Here is a 13,594-nt window from a genome sequence, read left to right on the forward strand (position 1 = left end):
GGCCTTCAAAAATCTTGCATACATCGAGTGTGCAACCCACAACCCGATCACTAGGGGATGAGTCAACAATCGAAGCAGACAGGTCAAACACTTCTTGACCAAGTCAACGATTTTTGACAATCTAACAGGTCTTGACCAAACCAGACCCAAAATCATGGTTGGGTGACAGTTCAACGGTTTGACCAACTGGGTTAAAAACATTGGGTTACTCAATTGGAGCCTGAGTCTCCTACCCACAAACCCACAGGACATAGTTGTAGTGTGCATTGGAAACATCTTCCGTGTTTATATAATAGTTTAAAGGAATGTTCCATTAAGTTAAGTGACAAATGCCAACAATGGGACAAAGTGAGGGAATCCACAAGTTTAGCGGGTCTTTGTTGCAAAGTAAAGTTCTAGGAGTAAGTATCCCTACCCACTAAACAAGATGGCTGTCTGTAATTTTTTAAATATTTTGTTTATGATATAGAATGATAAGTTATTTTAGTTCATTTTTATTAATAATATAATATTTTGATCATTTTAGTCTAATTTATTAATGCTATTACACATTCAATTAAATATTTTGTTTATGATATAGAATGATAAGTTATTTTAGTTCATTTTTATTAATAATATAATATTTTGATCATTTTAGTCTAATTTATTAATGCTATTACACATTCAATATCCAGTTGTAATCCAAATTTGATTCACGTTTGATATAAAATCTAATGGATAAGATTCAATTTGAATCCAAATATAAACGAATTAAGTTTGGATTCAGATGTTTAACTACATCTCTGACAAGATTGAGAAAAACCCTTGGGTTGGAAAGGCAAATTGCTTAACCATGTTGGTAAGGAGGTTATGATAAAAGTTGTATTAAATGTCTTCTAACTTACAGCATGTCATGTTTCTTATTGTTAGTGAATAAATGTGAAAGAATTATTAAACTCCAGAAATCTTTTTAGTAGTGTAAGGAAGGAAATAAGAAGGGAATCTCATAGCTGAAGTGGGAATAACTGAGTAAAAGTAAATTAAATTGAGGTCTAGATTTCCATGATCTAGTTGTTTTAATAGGGCTCTCCTAGTGAAATTGGCTTGAATATTAGAAATTGGTGAGGACAGCTTATGGGCAAAAGTAATAAGAACAAATCTTTTCTTAAGGCTGCATTTGGATGCAATGTAAATCAAGAATCGATGTAAATTTTATATCGATTTGGTTTTGTATGCATTTGGAAAGAGGGCGTAATTATTATCGATGTAAAACTACACTCTGGTTCAGTTTTGCGTGCATTTGGATGGAGTGTAGTTTTACATTGATAATTGATGTAAAACATCATCAATTCTAAAATTTTATATTGATAATCGATGTAAAAACTACATCGATTTTATCGATGTAAAACTTGACACTCTTCCACCCATCACTATTTTCAAAAAAGCAACAATCACTTTCTAATTCAATGTAAAACGTCATATTTTTACACTAATTCCAAACACAACTTAAATGACAAATTCACTAATTGTAAGTCTTGGGGTTGGAGGAGCATCCTTAAAGGGAAAAGTTATTCAAAAGATCTATGTTGGGCCATTGGTTTAGGTAAGCCCATCTCAATTTGGAATGATCCATGGATCCCATGATTACTAAGCTGTAAAATAGTGGTCCCTGACGCAGGAATCCTAGGGTGTCAAAGGTCAGTGACTTATTCCAGCTAGATAGGAGAGAGTGGAATGTAAACCTAATCCGGTCCATGTTTTTACCTTCCGTTGCTGAAAAAATCCTAGCCATAACACTCCCTTATTATGAGTGGGATGATAGTTTGGTGTCGTCTATAGATAAAAGGGGCACATTCCTAGTAAGATTAGCCTACTTTGTGGCAAAAAGAAAAATGGAGTGTTCCCATGTATCTGGAACTGATCATGGGACTTATAAAGATTTGTGGTACACTATGGAATTTGAAAATCCCTCCAAAGATTAGGCATTTCCTCTGGAAGGCATGTCTGAATGCTTTAGCAATTAAGAAATCTTCATTTAGAAGAAAGATTTCTATTAGTGTGTAACATCAGTGAGGGATCGGTTTTTCATGCTTTATGCTCCTGTGCTTCAGTTAGGAGGTGTTAGATTGGATCAAGTTTTGTAAATCCTTGAAGGACAAGAAAGGGGATCTTTTATAGTAAATTACCTTGATTCTCTGGAACATTTGGTTTATTAGAAAGGATGTTCTTTTCAATAATTCTAGTTCTAATCTATTATCTGTCATTAACAAGGTTCAGGCTCAATTAAATGAACTTCAAAATCGGGAAGCTTCACCATTACCAACACAGCCCCATTCTAATTTAACTAAGGGCATTTCGTCATTTTGGACCCCTCCACAGGAAAATTGGATTAAAATTAATGTTGATAGAGCTTTCTCCTCTAATGGTTTTGCAACTTTTGGTTTGGTGGCCCGTGATCATCTTGGTTTTTGTCTAACAACAAAGAGTGGCCCTCTCTCAACCTTCTCATTGTCCCAAGCTAAAGTGTTAGCATCTAGAAGGCTTACATCTATCAAAATCTCTTGGTTGGACTAAGGTGGTTGTTGAAAGAGATAATCAATCTTTATTTGGTTCATTGACTAATTTTAAATAGGGTTGTTCTTCAAACCTATCTTTTTTTTTTTCTATTTTGCATTGCTTAAAGTTGGCTAAAGTTTTATCTACCTCCTTTTATTTTGTTAGAAGATATCAGAATGTTCCAGCCCATCAATTAGCTCAAAGGGGTTTGGTGTCTTCAAGCCTGCCGGTTTGTCCTCATTGGCTTTCAGAAATCTTGTGTCTAGATTTTGCTGTAGTTTATGAGCAGTGTAGTTGCTAGTGTTCTGTCTGGTATTTGTTTTTTTTTCTTTCTTTCTAGTCTTTTCATAAAAAAGGGAATTTAGTTAATAAGGGCAACTTTTGGGCCCTAACATCAATAAAAATAATCTTTTTAACATAATTATTAAAATAGATTAACTTTTTTTTAAAAATATCAAATAGGGGCAAAAACAGTGTTCATCTCCTTCCTCCTTCAAACCATCGAACAAATCTCCCCCAAGATTAATAAATTTTGATACAGATCTCTACTATTTTGTTCATCCTTGTAGTTGCTAGCTTGCTTCAAGCAAAAATGGCGAAGCCCACTCATGTGTTTTTGCATTTCGTTATGTATATCTTGCTTCTCTACTTAGCATACTCATAGACCTCTTCCAATCCCAATTTGTAGGCTTTAATGGCGTTCAAAACTGCTTCAGATACCTCTAACAGGCTTAGTAGATGGAACCAAACCATCGATTCATGTACTTGGTACGGTGTTTCATGTGTTCTTTTAAGTGCTTCAGAAGAATAACTCATAGCAGTTCTGCTCTGAATTTGAAACAACTCAAATGCAGAGAAGAAGAAGAAGAAGAAGAAAAAGAAGAAAAAGAGAAAGAGAGAGAGAGAGAGAGATCGGATGTGGGGAGATTTATTTGGTGATCTAGAGGAAAAAGGAGATCAACGGTGTTTCTGCCCCTATTTGATATTTTAAAGAAAAAAGTTAGCCTATTTTAGAAATTATGTTAAAAAGATTATTTTATTCATTTTCAACCTATTGTATATGCAAGTTTGAATTTATTGTATATGCAATTAAATCCAATTCATTTTCAGCCTACAATTTTCAACTGGGAGTCTAAGATTCAATATCTTGCCATGCATCATGCATTTTGTTTAAGATCTCACATTGAGATCTAACCCAAACTTGCAATTGAAAGGAAGTAGATATCCACCAAATGGTCCAGATCACTATCTTATTTGGATCCAAACTCATATCCAATGAGAGATTTTTCTATTTAGGTTTAGATATAGATTAGCAGAGAATGCAGGGGCTGATGAGGGCAAGGATATTTTCTAGAAACTGAAAGTGAGTTGATGCATGTGTAAAAATTGTAGGGAGTATGCAAAAAATAGCTAGTGGCAAAAATAAAAAAATTGTGGAGTGAGAGCACTATTAAAACAACAATAACAATAGTAGTACAGGGGTCTTTGTAATTTATCCAATAAAAAATAAAATAACAATAATTTACAAATTCTGGTAGATTTGAATAACTACTGATAAGTTGGGGTATTTCTCAGTAATTACTCATTATTTACCATTAAATAATTTTAAAAAATAGCAATAAATTATTGTTAATTTTTTATAATTTTCAATAATTACTGATAAATCATTATAAAATAACAAAAATAATTTATTGCTGCTAAAATTGAACAACTACTGATAATTTTTGGTATTTTTCAAATTGATAATTTACTATTAAATAATTAAATAATATGAATAATTTACTGGTAACTATGGGTAAAACTGAATAACCACTGAAAGTTTCTGATAGTTTACTATTTATTTTGGATAAATTTGAATAATTACTAATTATATATTTTTAAATAATTAAAAGAAAATAAAACAAACAATTGATCATTTCTGGTGATTTTCAATAATTACTGATAATTGTTTGTTAAAAAACGAAATTAAAATAACAATAAATTACTATTAAATTATGGTAAATTTGAATAGTTACTAAATTTCTAGTATTTTCAATATCTACTGATAATTTACTGCTAAATAATTAACAACAAATATCAATAATTTACTATTAACATTAGGTAAATTTCAATTATCACTGATAATTTTCAATAATTAATTATAATTTACTGTTAAATAAGGAAAACAAGATAACAAAGATTTGCTGTTAAATTATGGTAAATTTCAATAATTACGATTTTTTTGGTAATCTTCAATAATGACTATTAGTTAATAATGAATTATTAATTTTCAATAATGATTATTACTTAACTAATAGTTAAACTTTACTTTATACTTCAATTTAATCCACATGCTTTTATGATCTTTTTGTTGTAGGGTGGGGACTACCAAATCACGTGAGGATATCTGGATGGACTCTCACCTTAACCAAATGGTCATATGGGATGGCACCCTGATCGAGTGGATCACATAAAGTAACATAAAATAAAAATTACCTTTCAAGAGTAGAAGTTAAATTAAATGAAAGCAAAAAACGAGGTACCTAAAGCACAAAAAACGAGGTAGAGATTTTGTCGCACTAAAAATAGATATGTCAAAAGCCTATGACCATCTTGAATGGAATTTTCTCCTAAAAATATTATCCCTTCTTGGTTTCTCAAAGGACTTTTGTCAACTCATAAAGAATGCATTTCTACAGTCTCCTTTCCAGTATTAGTTAATGGTACATCCGAAGGACATTTTTATCCCTCTAGAGGATTTAGACAAGATCCTTTGTCTCCCTATTTATTTATTTTAGTAATGGGCTTATCCCATCTTTTGTTTCAAGCGAAACAAGAGGGAAAATTACAAGGCATTTTAATAACCCCTTCTTCCCCAAAAATTTCTCACTTTATTCTTTGTAAATGATGGGATGTTATTCCTCTGAGCCCATAGGGAAGACATAGATAACTTCAATCAAATTCTTTTTAAATTTCAAGATGCCTCTGGTCAATTGATCAACATGGAAAAATCCGGTGTCTTTTGTAGTAAAAATATTCATCCAAGACATCAGCGCATGATTAGATGGTAACTACATATAAACCCTCTTAATAGGAGAGCTTAAGCAATTGGTCAGATGGAGAAGAAAATTTTAATCCAATCTATCCTTCACGCTATTCCTATCCACTCCATGAGTCTGATTAAATTTCCTCAAAAAATCATAGATCATATGGACAGAATAATTAGAGATTTTTTGTGGGGTGTTTCCTCTTCTCGGAAACACCCTTATCGTTGGTGCTCCTAAAACACTCTCATGTTACCAAAATTCAATGGAGGATTAGGATTCAAATGAGCAACACAAGTTATGGGCCCAGGTCTGGAAGTCAAAGTATCTTAAAAATCACAACATTATACCCTATTCAACGGCCTCTTCTGGGTTCATTTATTGGAAAGCTATTTGTCCAAAAATTATTGATTTAGCTTCTGAAATTGGTTATTTTATCAACGAGAATTCTTCTTTTATCGTCCACCAAGTTCCCTAGATCCAACTAAATCATAAGTTTTACTGGATATCCTTTCCCTTATCTCCTCAATTAAGGAATATGAATATTTCTCTTATGATTTCTTTGGGACAGTGGAATACTAACCTAATCCTCTCTCTATTTTTAACCGAGGAAGCTTTGAATATTTTGAAAACACATATTTTTCTCTCAAACAATGAAATGGATTGGGTTTGGACAAGTCATAATTCTGGGAAATATATAGTAAAAGAGGAATAAAAAAAGAAACAAGCACCTCTCTTACAAAACATATCCTCTGATTTCAAATTCTGTTTATCTAAAATCTAGAAACTTGCTATTCCTCCTCGTTATCAATTATTTTTCTTGAGAGTAATTAATGGTTTTATTCCAGTAAAAATTTACTTTTTGTGGATTCTTCAGATAAACTTTGTGTTATGTGCAATGATGAAGAAGAATCTCTCACACATCTCTTTGTCCATTGTCAATTTTCTCAGGCTATTCTACTTGAAAATCCTTGGAACTTACAATTGCATAACATATTTCAAGGATCTTGGATTTCTTGCATTAACAATTTATATAACCAAATATCTAACAATCAACTTTTTCTTAGAATCTTAGGATGGATAGCTATTGCCTTGTATTACATATGGTACGCTAGAAATGAAAAATGTTTTAGGAACAGGCAACTTTTACCACAGGCAATTACCAATATTGTCAACCAAACTTTTCAACAGTCCATGGAATTATTGCATGAACCTATTTCACCCAATATTTTTCCTGCGAACTATGATGCAGTTATCCATTTCCAATGCTACTGATATAATTATATTCATTGATGCAGGGAAAATCTCTTACCCTCTTTTCAGCTTTGGTATTTGATGGTGCGCAATCCGGCCGGTCTTAGCTGTCAACGACCTTGCCTCTGAACTGAATTGCAGGGAACCTGAAATGAAGAAGATGAGGAAGCTCCGGGGGGAACCTGGTGTAAAGGCTCCGAAGCTCAAGTTAGAATCCTTCAAAGGCAAGATAAAACCAGATAGCGCAAAGTTTGCATACCTTGTTCTTGGGGGGTAGAGAGCCTTTTATAACCACCTCGCGCACTCACTCCTAAGCTTCTGTCAGGTCGGGTATGATTACTTACGTGCTTCTGCCAGTTCGGGTGTAATCACCTTTGCTGGGGCAGAACCGCCACTGCTCTTTTTGTCGGAGCCGTCTCTATAACTGGAGATGGTAGTGGCAGGTGGCGGTGGCAGGTGGCCGTTGAAGTGCGGCTATCAAGCGTCAGATCCCAGGTCAGTCAAGTGCGCCGCCCCTGGATACGGACTCCTTCAGTGTCAGGTACGGTGTGGTTTGTCTAGTTCAGCGTCCTGGAGGCGAAGTGCTGGAGTGGTGTGCGAGGTGAAGTCTTGAGTTCAGATAGGGGAGTGTCCCGAACTGCCATGAGGCGAGCCAGTTCGGGTCACTGCTTTGTGTGGCTCGGGGCCTAAGGGAGAGTTCGGGCTCCTCATAGGGAGTTCGAGCTCTTAGTAGGGAGGTCGAGCTCCTCGTAGGGAGTTTGGGTTCCTCGAAGGGAGTTCGGACTGCTGGTTTCTTCCCTTTGGTGCTTGCGCCTTGGGTACGTTGTTTTAAGTGCCGAGCTATTCATTTTTGCCACGTGGAGTGATTGCGAGGTCGGGCCAAATCTTCCTTCATCAATTGCCCCCCACTCCTCGCGCTAAGGGTCTTGCCCTGGCGCGGGGAGTTCGCAAGGTGTCAGGTGGATTTGCCCTGTACTTTCAATCTTGGTTCTGATGGCGCGAGGTGCGTTGTCAGGGTTCCTTGGGTTTCTTCGAGCACCCAAAAGGCGGGAAACGTGCCGACCTGCCTAAACGCTAATAGATGCGACGGCGCGCGCTTTATTTTGAAATTTCAAAAAAGCGTGCCACTTGGGAGGCGCGATAGCAGGCGTCTTTTCAAATTTGAAAAAACGTGCCGCTGCCGCTTTTATTGTGAGGAAACGTGCGCTGGCGTTCCGTCAGTTTCGAAAAGACGTGCGCAGGCGCTCTGTCAGTTTCATGAAGACATGCGCCGGCGCTCTGTCAATTTCAGAAAGACGTGCGCCAATCACGTCTCGGTCTCAGGGGACGTGCGGTCAGTGCGGCTATGGGCCGTCGGATTGGCTTTGATCTAAGCCGTCGCTTTTCGATCACTGTGAGTATAAATAGCGGGGGGGGACCCCAGTCGCTGTCACTTCTGTACTTCTCTCGAGCTCGCGTCCGAGTTTCAGCTCGCATCTAGGTTTTTCCAGTTCACGTCCAGGTTTTTTCAGTTCACGTTTAAGGTCTTTTGCTCGTCCGAGCTCCTATGGTCTACAGCCTTTTTCCGGGTGAGTACTTTCCTAGAATCCATCTTACTCTCCGATGTCTAGCTTGGATAGCTCAGATAGTCCTTCCAGTGGGTCTGATGCAGGTTCTACAAACCGAGTTGCATCCCCTGATAGCCCTAGCGAGCCGGAGGTAGAGCTCGAGGAAGAGTTCGAACACGTAGGCTGAGGCGCTTCGGGTAGTTTAAAGTCCACCTCTCGTCGGGGTCGGATGTTAGACAAATTTGGCCCTTCGACCATGACGCCCGAGGGGCTCCAATCCCTCATTACCTACTATAACTTGCCCGGGGAGTACGCTTATTTTATACTTTCGGGTAGCTTTCCTTGGGAACACGGTCCTGATGAGATCGTGATATTCTGGGAGCAGCTCGCCGCGGGGCTTCGATTGCCTTTCCATCCCCTCCTTGTCGAAGTCTTGAACCACTTCGGCGTGACGGTCGGCCAGCTTCACCCGAACTCCATTCGAAATTTGATGGGGACAATCTCCTTATTTTGCAAAGAGAGCTTTCCTTTGGACTTGGAGATTTTTTCTTCAATCTTGATGCTTAAGAAGCAAGCGGGTCCCCTCCCCGGGCGTAGGCGGGCATATTACCTGTCTCCTCGCCCAGGCTTTAAGCTTTTACATGAACTCCCCAACAAGGTTCTAGCATGGAAGCAAGACTATTTCGGGGTGCGAAGTGTGCTGGGGTGGCCGCTCCTGACTCCGAGGTCACGCTTGACAAAGAGACGGCGAAGGGCCTCCGGAAATGGGCACGGCTTGGGCTGAAGTGTCAACAGTATCTGACGGAGGCCAAGCTCATTGCGGTCGGCCTGAGCTCGGGTAGGTTCTTCACTTAGAGATTCTGTCTTGCTATCTTTCTTGCTTTTTACTGATGGCAAACTTCTTTTCGCAGGTGTGATGGACTCTCGAGGGACCCGTGGTGGGCACTTGTTCCAAGGCATGAAGAGGAGAAAGTGGGTTGCCAAGCGATCTCGTGCCGAGATGCCCCGGGATGCGGAGCCCGAGGTGCCGGACTATCCGTCAGAAGATCTGCCCAGGGAGCCCGAGATGGTTCCTCCAATGCAGGAGCCAGCAGGGGTCCCTTATGTTGAGACTACTTACACAGGGGCTCCTACATACTCCGGTGCTCCTGCTAACTCCGGGTCTGCTCATACACGAGCTGGGCCCTCAGGCTTGGGGGCCCCGGGGGATTTCACGAGTGTGCTGTCGCCGACCCATGCTCTTCAAAAGAGTAAGGAGGCCATTTTCCCCGAGGAAGTCGCAGCGTGGACTGATCTCCCTTTGCATCAAGTGGCCTGTCGTGCCGTTACCCATGCCATGGTGGTAAGTGTTCTCCCTTTTTTAGAGCTCTTTGGCTTTCGTTTTGTTGGTTCTTTTGATCACTCGGTTCTTTTTGGTAGGTGAATTCTTCTATTCACGCCTTGGCGGCTCAGGTGGAGAGGAGCTCGAGGCAGGCACGAGCTGCCGAAGAGGCTCTTCGCGCTACTGAGATGACTTCGTGAGCTGCTGAAGCGGCTGCTCGTGCTGCCGAGGAGGCTGCTCGTTTTTCACGGATCAGGTAGGCGAAGTCTCAGAGAGATGCCGAGGCCATGGGAGTGGTGGTGAAGCACATGGCAGACTTGAGGCTGGATCTGCAACATCAGGTTGAGTACCTTCAGGAGGACATCAGGGAGAGGACGCAGATCTTTTCTCAAGGTATTGAAGATGCCAAGAAGAAGGTTGTCGATGAGTACATTGCTTCGCCGGGCTTTGATGATCTGATGGTGGATTCATACAGGAGGGGTTTTAAACTAAGCCGGTGGATGATCTGGAATACGTACCCCGAGCTCGATATTAGCGCCATATCCACTTCGCGCATAACTCAAGAGATGGCCAATGTTGTTGATGGTGAGCCAGACTCCGAGGGCGAGGTGGGGCCTTCGGGTATTGTTGAAGTGCCTTTTGATAATGAAGAAGTTGCTCTGGGCTTGTAAATTTTTTTTTTTAAATGTACTACCTTACTTTTGAAATGGATTGACTTTCTTTTGGTTAAGTGTTGATTGTTCTTTCTCCCGAACTGAGCATATTTTCCGAACTAATCATACGTCCGATTTGTTTCCTGCTCGGGCTACCGCACTCGCGCGACTTGTTTTGGTGGTGATTTTGTCCACTTTGCTCGGCGGTCTATAGGTAGTATCGCCTTAGGTTGACGATGTTCCATGCTCGAGGTACTTGCTTACCCTCTAAGGTTTCGAGCTCGTATGCCCCCCCGAGTGCTTTCTTTACTCTGTAGGGTCCTTCCCAATTTGTTCTGAGTTTGCCCACGCCAGGTTCGGGTACCATGATCTTACGGAGAACCAGGTCGTCGACACAGAAGCTCCTCTTCTTTACTCTGGCGTTATAGTACCGAGCTACCTTTTGCTGGTAGGCCGCTGTTCGGATGTGTGCGAGGTCTCTTACCTCATCTAGTAGGTCGAGGTTGGTGCGTAACTCGTCTCCATTTGTCTGGTCGTCGTATGCTTCTAGTCGCAGTGTAGGTATTTCGATTTCCGCCGGGATTACCGCTTCGATGCCGTAGGTGAGGTTAAAGGGGGTCTCTCCCGTAGCGGTTTTTCTGTGGTTCGGTGATCCCACAGGACACTTGGTAGCTCGTCCACCCACAACCCTTTAGCTCGGTCTAGTCGTGCTTTCAGTCTGCGGAGGATGGCTCTGTTCATTACTTCAGTCTGACCGTTTGCCTGCGGGTGTGCGACCGACGTGAAGTTCTGACGAATTCCCATATTTTGGCACCATTCTTGGAACTTGATATCCTCGAACTGTTTGCTGTTGTCGGAGATCAGTACCCGAGGTAGCCCGAAACGACATACTATGTTCTTCCAAAAGAAGTTCTGTATGTTCCGGGCTGTAACTGTTGCCAGAGGTTCAGCTTCTATCCACTTTGTGAAGTAATCTACTGCCACCACTAGGAACTTTCTCCCACTTGTTGCTGGCGGGAATGGCCCCAGAAGGTCAATGCCCCATTGTGCAAAGGGCCATGGACTGGTGAGGTACTTGAGGTCGGCAGCAGGCTGATGGTGGATATTGGCATGCTTCTGACACCAGTCGCATTTTCTGACGAGCTCGACGGCTTTTGCCTTCATCGTTGGCCAGTAGTATCCTTGTCGAAGTGCCTTTTGAGCGAGGGCTCTGCCCCCCAGGTGTCCGCCGCACAGACCTTCATGAGTGTCACGAAGTACGAGCTCGGCTTCGGCAGGTCGTAAGCAACGCAGGTAGGGGAGCGTGTAGGATCGTCGGTACAACCGTTCGTCTATTATGACGTATTTGGCTGCCTGGCGTTGCACCCTCTTGGCTGCATTGCGGTCCGCAGGGAGGGTTCCATCTAGCAGGAAGCTCGTGAGTGGGTCGATCCAGCTCGGCTCTGCTTCAAGAACGAGAGCGACCTCTTCTGCCCCATCGAGAATGCTGGGCCGAGGTAAGTCCTCTATGTACACAGTTCTCATGGCGTTGTGACTCTTGCTGGCTAACCGGGACAGGGCGTCGGCCTCAGTGTTCTCTGACCTCGGGATTTGCCTGATGAAGTATGACTGGAAGTTGAGCAGAGCCTCCTTTACTTTTGCCAAGTATGCAATCATAGTGAGCTCGCGTGCTTCGTACTCGCTTGTAACTTGGTTGACCACAAGCTGGGAATCACTGCAGATAACTACGTGCTTTGCTCCGACCTTGTGCGCTAGGTTCAGCCCGGCTATCAGTGCCTCGTACTTCGCCTCGTTGTTGGATGCCGCGAACTCAAAGCATAGTGCGTATTCCAATTTTGTCCCACTCGGGCCGCGTAGCACTATTCCAGCCCCGCTGCCCTACTGGTTTGAAGAGCCATCTACGTGAAGGATCCAGGGCTCCTCATCCCAGTTCGCGTTTGGCCTAACCAGGAGAGATGCTACATTGGCTGCTACTTCATGGGGTTCGGACTCTATTGGCTTGGGAGCTCCGAGCTCGCCCGAACTGGGGATCTCGAGCTCGACCGGCTCGGAGGCTTCGAGGCTAAACGTGCACTCGGCGATAAAATCTGCCAAGGCTTGGGCCTTAATAGCAGTTCTTGGCTTGTACTGGAGGTCGTACTCACTGAGTTCGATGGCCCATTTTGTCAATCGACCGGAAACCTCGGGCTTGAGTAAAACTTGCCTTAGAGGTTTGTCAGTCAGGACGATGACGGTGTGAGCCTAGAAGTACGGGCGGAGTTTCCGAGCTACTATCACTAGTGCGTATGCTAGCTTTTCTATCTACGGGTACCTTGTCTCTGCTCCCTGCAAAATTTTACTAACATAATAGATGGGTCGCTGGACCCAGTCTGCTTCTTTTATTAGTACCGAACTGACCACCTCGTCGCTTGCCGAGAGGTACAGTTCTAAGACCTCGCCCTCCTCGGGCCGAGCTAAGGTTGGCACACTAGCGAGGTAACTTTTTAGCTCGTCAAACACGAGCTGGCAGCCTTGGGTCCATTCGAACCCTTTGCCTTTGACTGCTTTGAAGAATGGTAGGCAGCGGTCTGCTGATTTGGACATGAAGCGGCTTAGAGCGGCTATGCGGCCGTTTAGCCTCTAAACTTCTTTTACTTTCCGGGGTGGTCTCATATCTAGGATGGCTTTTATCTTGTCCGGGTCGGCCTCAATGCCGTGTCGGTTGACAATGTACCCTAGGAACTTGCCCGAGGTGACACCGAAGACACATTTGTTAGGGTTCTGCTTCATGCTAAATTGACGCAGGATTTGGAAGACAGAATCTAAGTCTTGTATTAATTCCTGTGAAAACTGTCTTGACGACCATGTCGTCTACATAACATTCTATCTTCGTGCCAATCAAGGGCCGAAACAGCCTATTTACAAGTCTTTGGAAGGTTGCCTCGACATTTTTTAATCCGAAGGGCATGACCTTGTAGCAGTACAGGCCAAACTCGGTTATGAAACTGGTTTTTTCCTCATCAGACTGGTTCATCCTGATTTGGTTGTAGACCAAGTAGGCATCCAGGAAGCTTAGCAACTCATGTCCTGAGGTCGCGCCCACTAGGCGGTCAATTCTGGGGAGGGGGAAGCAATCTTTCGGGTAAGCTCGGTTCAGGTCGGTGTAGTCGACGCACATGCGCCACTTGCCGTTTACCTTTTTCACCAGCACTGGGTTGGCTACCCAGCTCAGGTAATGGACTTCCCTTATGAAATCTGCAGCGAGGAGCTTCTCAACCTCCT

This window comes from Nelumbo nucifera, chromosome 1, assembly GCF_055504915.1.
Source record: "Nelumbo nucifera cultivar China Antique chromosome 1, China Antique-T2T, whole genome shotgun sequence".
NCBI lineage: Eukaryota > Viridiplantae > Streptophyta > Magnoliopsida > Proteales > Nelumbonaceae > Nelumbo > Nelumbo nucifera.